This window comes from Rutidosis leptorrhynchoides, chromosome 1 (assembly GCF_046630445.1).
Source record: "Rutidosis leptorrhynchoides isolate AG116_Rl617_1_P2 chromosome 1, CSIRO_AGI_Rlap_v1, whole genome shotgun sequence".
In the NCBI taxonomy this organism is placed as follows: Eukaryota; Viridiplantae; Streptophyta; class Magnoliopsida; order Asterales; family Asteraceae; genus Rutidosis; species Rutidosis leptorrhynchoides.
Window position 1 is genome coordinate 725524140 of NC_092333.1, and position 10398 is coordinate 725534537.

Here is a 10398-nt window from a genome sequence, read left to right on the forward strand (position 1 = left end):
TCATTCGACCCATCATCTCACCGTGGGGAGCTCCTGTTTTGTTTGTCAAGAAGAAGGATGGTACATTCAGGTTGTGTATCGACTACCGAGAATTAAACAAACTTACCATCAAGAACCGTTATCTACTACCAAGAATCGACGACTTATTTGATCAACTACAAGGTTCGTCTGTTTATTCGAAGATTGATTTACGATCCGGATATCATCAAATGCGGGTGAAGGAGGATGATATTCCAAAGACTGCTTTTAGAACGCGTTACGATCATTATGAATTTATAGTTATGCCGTTTGGTTTGAATAATGCACCAGCAGTGTTCATGGACCTCATGAACCGGGTGTGTGGACCATATCTTGACAAGTTTGTCATTGTTTTCATCGATGACATACTTATTTACTCTAAGAATGATCAAGAGCACAGAGAACATTTAAGAATGGTGCTAGAATTGTTGAGGAATGAAGAACTGTACGCTAAGTTTTCAAAGTGTGTATTTTGGTTGAAGGAAGTTCAATTCCTCGGTCATGTAGTGAACAAAGAAGGTATTCAGTTTGATCCAGCAAAGATTGAAACCGTTGAAAAGTGGGAAACCCCAAAAACTCCGATGCATATACGTCAATTTTTAGGATTGACTGGTTACTACAGAAGATTCATCCAAGATTTTTCTAAAATAGCAAAACCCTTAACTGCATTAATGCATAAAGGGAAGAAATTTGAATGGAAGGATGAGCAAGAGAAAGCATTTCAATTGTTGAAGAAAAAGTTATCTACGACACCTATATTGTCATTGCCTGAAGGGAATGATGATTTTGTGATTTATTGTGACGCTTCAAAGCAAGGTCTCGCTTGTGTATTAATGCAACGAAAGAAGGTAATTGCTTATGCGTCTAGACAATTGAAGATTCAAGAGCAGAATTATATGACTCATGATTTGGAATTGGGCGCGTTGTTTTTGCATTAAAAATGTGGAGGCACTACTTATATGGGGTCAAATGTATCATATATACCGACCACAAAAATCTCCAACATATATTTGATCAAAAGCAACTAAACATGAGGCAGTGTAGGTGGATTGAGCTGTTAAATGATTACGACTTTGAGATTCATTACCACCTGGGGAAGGCAAATGTGGTAGCTGACGCTTTAAATAGAAAGGACATGGAACCTATTCGAGTAAAAGCTATGAATGTAATTATTCATACTAACCTTACTACTCGAATAAAAGAGGCACAACAGGGGGTTTTTAAAGAAGGAAATTTGAAGAATGAAATACCCAAAGGATCGGAGAAACAACTTAATATTCGGGAAGACGGAACCCGGTATTTGGCTGAAAGAATTTGGGTACCAAAGTTTAGGGATGCGAGAGAAATGGTACTTAGGGAATCACATAAAATCAGATATTCAATACATCCCGGAGAGGGGAAAATGTACCAAGATCTCAAGAAACACTTTTGGTGGCCGGGTATGAAAGCCGATATTGCTACATACGTAGAAGAATGTTTGACTTGTTCTAAAGTCAAAGTTGAACATCAGAAACCATCAGGTCTACTTCAGTAGCCTGAAATTCTGGAATGGAAATGGGAAAACATTACCATGGATTTCATTACTAAATTGCCAAGGACTGCAAGTGGTTATGATACAATTTGGGTAATAGTCTATCGTCTTACCAAGTCAGCACACTTTCTACCAATGAGAGAAGATGATAAAATCGAGAAGTTGGCAGGACTATACTTAAAAGAAGTTGTCTCGAGACATGGAATACCAATCTCTATTATCTCTGATAGAGATGACAGATTTGTTTCAAGATTTTGGCAGTCATTACATCAAGCATTGGGGACTCGTTTAGACATGAGTACTGCCTATCATCCACAAGCTGATGGGCAGAGTGAAAGGACGATACAGATGCTTGAAGACATGCTACGAGCATGTGTTATTGATTTTGAAAACGGTTGGGATCGACATCTACCATTAGCATAGTTTTCTTACAACAACAGTTACCACTCGAGTATTAATGCGGCACCATTCGAAGCACTTTATGGTAGGAAGTGCAGGTTTCCGATTTGTTGGAGCGAGGTGGGAGATAAACAAATTACGGGTCCAGATATTATCCACAAAACTACCGAGAAAATCATTCAAATTCAACAACGGTTGAAAATCGCCCAAAGTCGACAAAAGAGCTACGCGGACATTAGAAGAAAAGATTTAGAATTTGAGATTGGAGAAATGGTCATGCTTAAGGTATCACCTTGGAAAGGCGTTGTTCGTTTTGGAAAATGGGGGAAACTAAACCCGAGATACATTGGGCCATTCAAGATTATTGATCGTGTTGGACCAGTAGCTTATCGACTTGAATTACCTCAACAATTAGCCGGCGTACATAATATCTTCCACGTCTCGAATTTAAAGAAATGCTTAGCTAAAGAAGAACTCACTATTCCTTTAGATGAAATTAAGACGAAAAACTACAATTCGTTGAAGAACCCGTCGAGGTAATGGATCGTGAGGTTAAAGGACTTAAGCAAAATAAAATACCAATTGTTAAGGTTCGATGGAATGCTCGTAGAGGACCCGAGTTCACATGGGAGCGTGAAGATCAGATGAAGCAGAAATACCCGCACTTATTTCCAGATGATGCGTCAACACCTCCATCTGCTTAAAATTTTAGGATGAAATTTATTTAACGGGTAGGTACTGTAGTGACCCAGACTTTTCCATGATTATATATTATATGAGTTGAATATTTACATGCATAAATGTTTCCAACATGTTAAGCAATCAAACTTGTTAAAACTTGATTAATTGAAACGAATTTTATGCAAACGTTTGACCACCCAGTTTGCCCAATGATTCACGAACGTTATAACTTGTAAATGACATGATAATATATATGTGGACATATATATATATATATATATATATATATATATATATATATATATATATATATATGGACATATATATATATATATGTTTAACATGATGTTATGATAATTAAGTATCTCATTAAGTATATTAACAATGAACTATATACATAAAATAAGACTACTAATTTAAGGATTTCGAAATGATATATATATATATATATATATATATATATATATATATATATATATATATATATATATATATATAACGATTATCGATGTAATAACGTCTTAATATATATATATATATATATATATATATATATATATATATATATATATATATATATACTAGTATAAAACCCGCGAATTCGCGGGATTAAGTAAAAAAATTGTTGAAATGGAGTTATACATTTGCAGGATTAATAAAGTTTGTTACTCCAAGAAAGCATTCGAGATTCAAATACAATAAAAACTAAATATACTTGTATACCGACTACTTTGACTACTTTTATTAGTGTTGACATCATTAAAACCATCTCCACCTGCGATAATTAAAAGTGACATGTTGAGGCTGGGGTACTTGGCACTGATGTGACATGCGTGTTGGTGAACTGAAAAATAATTAGGTGATGTGTTGACTGACGTGTTAATTGAAATGTTAAAATATGATTGAAAGCTGAGTGTTAAAGGGGTATTTCAAAAATAAAAAATGTACCAATCAAAATTGTTCATATATATCTACACGCCTTTTTTGTTCCTGTGCTCCAAGCACACACGCCTACGCCTAACTTGGAGACCTCCAATACGCCGCACAAGAAGTGTGTTGTGCAAAAAAACCACTCCAACACGCGTGTTGGAGTTGGTCTAAAGGGTAACGTGTCAAAAACACATTCTCATTTACATAGAAAAAATAGCAGATTGTGTCCAATGTTCTACATATCAAAACTTATTTTTATGACACGATAAATATAATATGATCCTTGATAATCAGATTTGTATACAAAAATATAAATAACAGATCTTATCTGACTTGCAACATCGTAACACTTGAACCACCATTCATTAAGGCGTCAGTCAGCATTATCATATAAGCAATGCTACTTTCTGATAACAAATAGATAAAGGAGTCGATTACTATTAATACTGAATCGTATAAAATATTACTACTATCTATCAGTTAACCATAACCATATTAAATCATATATTATTTTACATATTTTCAGTAAAAATCTCCAACACTTGCATCACACCCTACAACTATTGTTGCTCTATCAATTAACCATAACCTTTGACAACCATTGATGATTTGGTTCTAAAAGAAGAAAAAGATACTACTTGAAGCATCTTTTGCTTAACAAAAACCATCACCAAAATTAATTCATCAAATCGACCCATGACGTCGTCTTGATGCCCATTTTGTTAAGCAAATAAATAACTATTGTTAGAAAGTGCATGAGCAATAATAACAGTAATAGTCTTGAATAAAGTGGACATTTGGGGCAACCAAACCCATTATATATCCTAGATAGTTCCATTTTTTACTAAAGGGACCCAACCCGCCTGTTTTCCCACCTACAGTTCAGGAGCTCCATGAATGACATTAACCAAGAATGAGATGTAAGGACTGAAGTTTTGAAGTTGTCTCTACCTCAACAACAAAGTCATGTTAATCCACACTTCTTTTGTGTCAGCTTCTTATAAGTTGAAGATAGCATCAAAGTTGAACACAAACATTATACATCACTATAAATCTAAACTTCAACATGTTACTTCTGTTTAGCTATTCTTTTTTATTTTATCAAATAAGAAAAAATCATAAAGCATGTAAGTCAGTAAATAGGTGTAAGCTACAACCTCTCAATCACATCATCACGAATTCACAATGTGGTTACTTCAATTATACATACAAATAACAAAGTTCAAACAGAAATCATACCTTGACGAAGGTACGTTGAAAACTATCATGACTAAATCACCATCCATAATACCAAGACAAACTCACTGATTAAGTAGCCCTCATTTCTTTTCCATTGTAATGACAATTGTTAATGCTGAAGTGGAACTTGAGAATTACTTATTATAGAAACATCAAAATTAATTGAAATTAAAAAATATAGTAGAATCAGTAGCTACAGCCTACAAACAATACGAACTTTATGCCAGTGAACTTCTTACCTCAACTTCAACTTATCAACTAAAGTTTTCAAATTTTCAAACTGTTAAGAAACTCCAAATTCAAGAGATCAAGCCTATATTATGAGGTTGTCTTATTACTTTTTGAACTATATACATCGTCATTTTGTGATCAATTAGAAACGAAACTAAAAACTTGGAACATGTGATAAATATTTGATAACTTACACCTGGAAGATCAAATTATCAATCGCGGCAACTAAATCAACTACATAATAGCATTCCTCTAAGATAAACCCACGAAGAGTCTTGTCAAGCAATTCATAAAGATTGATATCATGATTTATGGGAAAACTCATAACTAATAAGAGCACTCACTATGGTTCATTACCCACCACCACCAAGCCTACATGGCATTCATTATAGGTATAATGCCATAAGCACCAACCCATTATAGGTTTTCATTATAGGTATTCACCATAGATTTAACGATACTTCTTCATCACATGTACACATTTGGTGGGATCCACTAGTAAATTTTATTAACCAAATACCCCATTCATCATATGTACATATATTATTGCATATTGTACAATCCGTTAATGCTTGTTGTAGAAGACTTTGTGTTTATAAATAAGTGTTATTTAAAAAATAGTTTTTTTTTTTGTGTTAGTTAATATAAATAAGAAAAGAAATTAATTAATGACGTGGCAGTTAAGAGGAAGATGTTTTAGCCATGATAGGCAGTGTTTAGTTATAAGATTTTATGGGTTAGTTATAGGATTTGGATGATGATGTGGCGCTGATATAGCATGTTAAGAGGATGAATAGTTTAGTTACGATAGGAAGTGGCCTAAAAGTGATAATGAAAATTATTAATTTAACCGACTTTATTAGATAACCAAAGCATACAAACTTTCATTCAAGCATCTAAGCGAATACTTGGAGTGCAAACATTATATATTTATTACTCAATCAAGACAACTTTTTAATCAAACAAACCTTATTACAAATCAAATTTAAGCCCGTAATCGATTGTTTTAATTGTAACTGAAAGACATATATTGTGATAGTTGTAAATGGTAGATGAGATAAACAATCGAATTTCATGAAATGATGTTTCAACAAATCATGAACGTACCTGGTTTATGTTGTTGATCATCATGATGCTGAATATATAATACACAGTAATGAGTCCAATTCTATTGATAAACCCTAATTTCATTAAAAGAGGAGCGTGTATTATAATATATGTTTAAATATCAGAATCATTCTTCATTGACACTCTTCGCTGATGGTAGTTTGATAAATATATGAACAAATTTTAGGATAGAAACCCTAAAAATAAATTGAGAAAATCAATTAACGTATTGTAAAGATACCAAATTACCGAAGATGAGATAATCAATTGACATAATCGTCAACCTTTGGACGAATTTTAGGCACAAACCCTAAAAAGAAATTGAAAAAAGCAGAACCATTGTAGCGATATTCAGGTCACCGTATAAAATGAAGAAAAAATGGTTGATACACGCGTGTAAATTGACTGAGGGTATTTAGGGGATTTCAAGTTTTGATTAGCTAATCACTTTTATTTGTTAGCTAATCTTGGAAATGGATGGCTAAGATCTCATATTGTCATTGATCCTATGGTCATAAAGTGGCTACATTTTTTAAGGAGGAGAGATATTGCTCCTCTTTTAATATATAAAAAAGAGATATATATATATATATATATATATATATATATATATATATATATATATATATATATATATATATATATATATATATATATATCGTATTATGATATATTAATACACTATGTTATCATGATAATATAACAATTTAACATCTCATTAGGTATAATAACAATGTGTTAATTACATTAAACGAGATCGTTAACTTAAAGGTTTCGAAACAACACATACATGTAACGGCTAACGATGAATTAACGACTTAATTAATATATATATATATATATATATATATATATATATATATATATATATATATATATATATATATATATATATATATATATATATATATATATATATATATATATATATATATAGTGTATTAATATGTATTAATACACATTTGAAAGACCTAAAGACATATATCAAAATACTTATACTTAACAAAAATGGTTATAAATACATTCTCATTCGTTTTCATCAAGAATTCTACTCGTATTCATTCGGTAATTGTACCCATATAATACCCAGCTTCTAGATGTATATACTATTGGTATGTACACATAAAAATCTGCTCCTTAGCAGCCCTAAATGATTAAGAAACATGTAGAACTAATCATTTGTCAACTAGCATGAATTATTTAGCAAGAAAACAAACTTAAGAATCTTTTATTTCTTTATAATAAGTAAAAACATTTTTATGCATGCACACCATTTCTTCATTCTATTTTCTCATACGTACACTTCAAATTCTCTCCCAAAATACTCCTAACTTCATACTTGATCATCTCCAAGCATTTTCCCCATCTTTTAGCTTCAATTACAAGCTTTAATCATCATAAAAACAACCATTCAAGAACACTTGAAGAATCATTTCAAGTTTACTAGATTACTTCCAAGCTTTCAAATCCATTCCAAGTAATCATCTAAGATCAAGAAACCTTTGTTATTTACAGTAGGTTATCTTTTTAATTCAAGGTAATATTCATATTCAAACTTTGATTCGATTTCTATAAACTATAACTATCTTAATTCAAATAGTAATCTTACTTGAATTTGTTTTCGTGTCATGATTCTACTTCAAGCACTTCCAAGCCATCAAAGATCCTTTGAAGTTCAAGTTTATTTCTCATCATTTTTAGTAGATTTACCTACTATACTTAAGGTAGTAACGATGTTCATAACATCATTCAATTCATATATATATATAACTATATTATTCGAAAAATATAACTTGTAATCACTAGAACATAGTTTAGTTAATTCTAAACTTGCTCGCAAACAAAGTTAATCCTTCTAACTTGACTTTTAAAAAAAACTAAACACATGTTTTATATCTATATGATATGCTAAATTAATGATTTAAAACTTGAAAACACGAAGAACACCGTAAAACTGGACATACGCTGTCGTAGTAAAATCGGGGACTGTTTTGGGTTGGATAATTAAAAACTATCATAATCTTTGATTTAAAAGTTGTTCTTCTGAGAAAATGATATTTCATATGAACATGATACTATATCAAAAAATCATGGTTAAACTCAAAGTAGAAGTATATTTTTCAAAATGGTCATCAAGATGTCGTTCTTTCAACGGAAATGACTACCTCTTTCAAATAAGGACTATAACCTGTAACTCTGACTATAAATCACTACTTTTTCAGTTCATTTCCAAAAATTTGGGTTCGTTACGAAACCATAGCAATTTGATTCACTCAAAACGGATTTGTAATGAAGAAGTTATGGGCAAAACAATATTGGTTAAAAATGGCTAAAATGACTACGGGATTATTTTGATAAAATCTATACTAACCATATCCTAGCTAACTTTTCTTGTATTATACATGTATTCTAACATGTCTTTAGTATTTCCTTATAATATACTAGTCTTGGTTAAGTCCGGGACAATATAATATAATCTTGATTAGTTAAGAAATATACACAATACGTCGGATAAATAGAAAGACACCACATATAAAATACGTCGAGATAACTTCAAAGACAATAGATGTATCGTGGGTCATGATTGAGTCTTATACAATACGTGTATACTATTTCTTGATTATTTCAGGATGATGTATCGATCTATATATGTACTACTAACTGTGGACTACTAACTGTGGACTACTAATTGTGGACTACTAACGTTGGACTGCTAACTTAAATAACTTAAATCGTCAACACGTAAATAAAAATATGATGTGAATGTATTTCTATCATACTTTGGTATTTATGTATATATTTGTTATAGGTTCGTGAATCGATCTGTGGCCAAGTTTAATTTTCGGCGAATTGAAAATCTGTGAAAGTGAGTTATAGTCCCACTTTTAATATCTAATATTTTTGGGATGCGAATACATGCAGTTTTATAAATGATTTACAAAATAGACACAAGTACTTGAAATTACATTCTATGATTGAATTATTATACCGAATATCACCCTTTTTGCTTGGTAACCTAAGAATTAGTGAACGCTACTAATTGACGCGAATCCTGAAGGTAGATCTATTGGGCCTAACAGACCCCATACAAGTTATGGATGCTTTAGTACTTCGATTTTTAATATACAGATGAGTGTTCCTGTATGTTTGGGGATATTCTAGATGCATTTTGTTAATGTCGGTTACTAGTTGTTCATCATATGAATGATTTTTATACAGATGAGTGTTCCTGTATGTTATTATGAAAAATGAAATCTTGTACTCTATTATTACAATTTGATATATATATATATATATATATATATATATATATATATATATATATATATATATATATATATATATATATATATATATATATATATATGTATGTATGTTAAACCTATAACTCACCAATATTTTTGTTGACGTTTTAAGCATGTTTATTCTCAGGTGATTATTAAGAGCTTCCGCTGTGCATACTAAATTAAAGATAAGAATTGGAGTCAACATGCTAAATTAAAGATAAGAATTGGAGTCAGCATGCTTGTATGATAATGTTTAAAAACTGCATTCGAAAAATAAATTGTTGTATAATATTATTGTAAACCATTATGTAATGGTCGTGCGTAAACGTTATATTTTAGATTATCATTACTTGATAGTCTACGTTATGCCTTTTAAACCTTTGTCGATAAAATAAAGGTTATGTTTTGTTTTAAAATCGAATGCAGTCTTTGAAAAACGTCTCATATAGAGGTCAAAACCTCGCAATGAAACCAATTAATATGAAACGTTTATAATCGATATGAACGGGGCATTTCAGAATGCAGTCTTAAGAAAGATATTATAAGCAGGTAATCTAATCGAGTTCTTTATGTTCTCGAACCTAGAGATCTTAGGGATTACAGGAACTACAACTTGCTTCTCAACCATATGAGAAGTTGGTGATGGTTCTACGTAAGAACATCCAGGCCATACAAGATTTGTTGTTAGATGTTGTTTCTATGATATACACTCTAATTGTAAATCAATATTTTTCTTTTCAAGTATATCAACAAAACGTCTTAACTCTTGAAGTTCATCTTGAATTCCTAGGGGTAATGAATGTTCTTTTTCTATCTTAACTTTTGGAATCTTGAGTTGTGATTCTAAGTAGTCTAGAGATTTAGACCTAGATGACTCTAACCTACGTTTAACATGATCGAACTTGGTCATGAAAGAATCACTAACGTCTTTTAGTTCATGTGCTAGACCTTACAGTTGACTTTCACAGTGAGGGA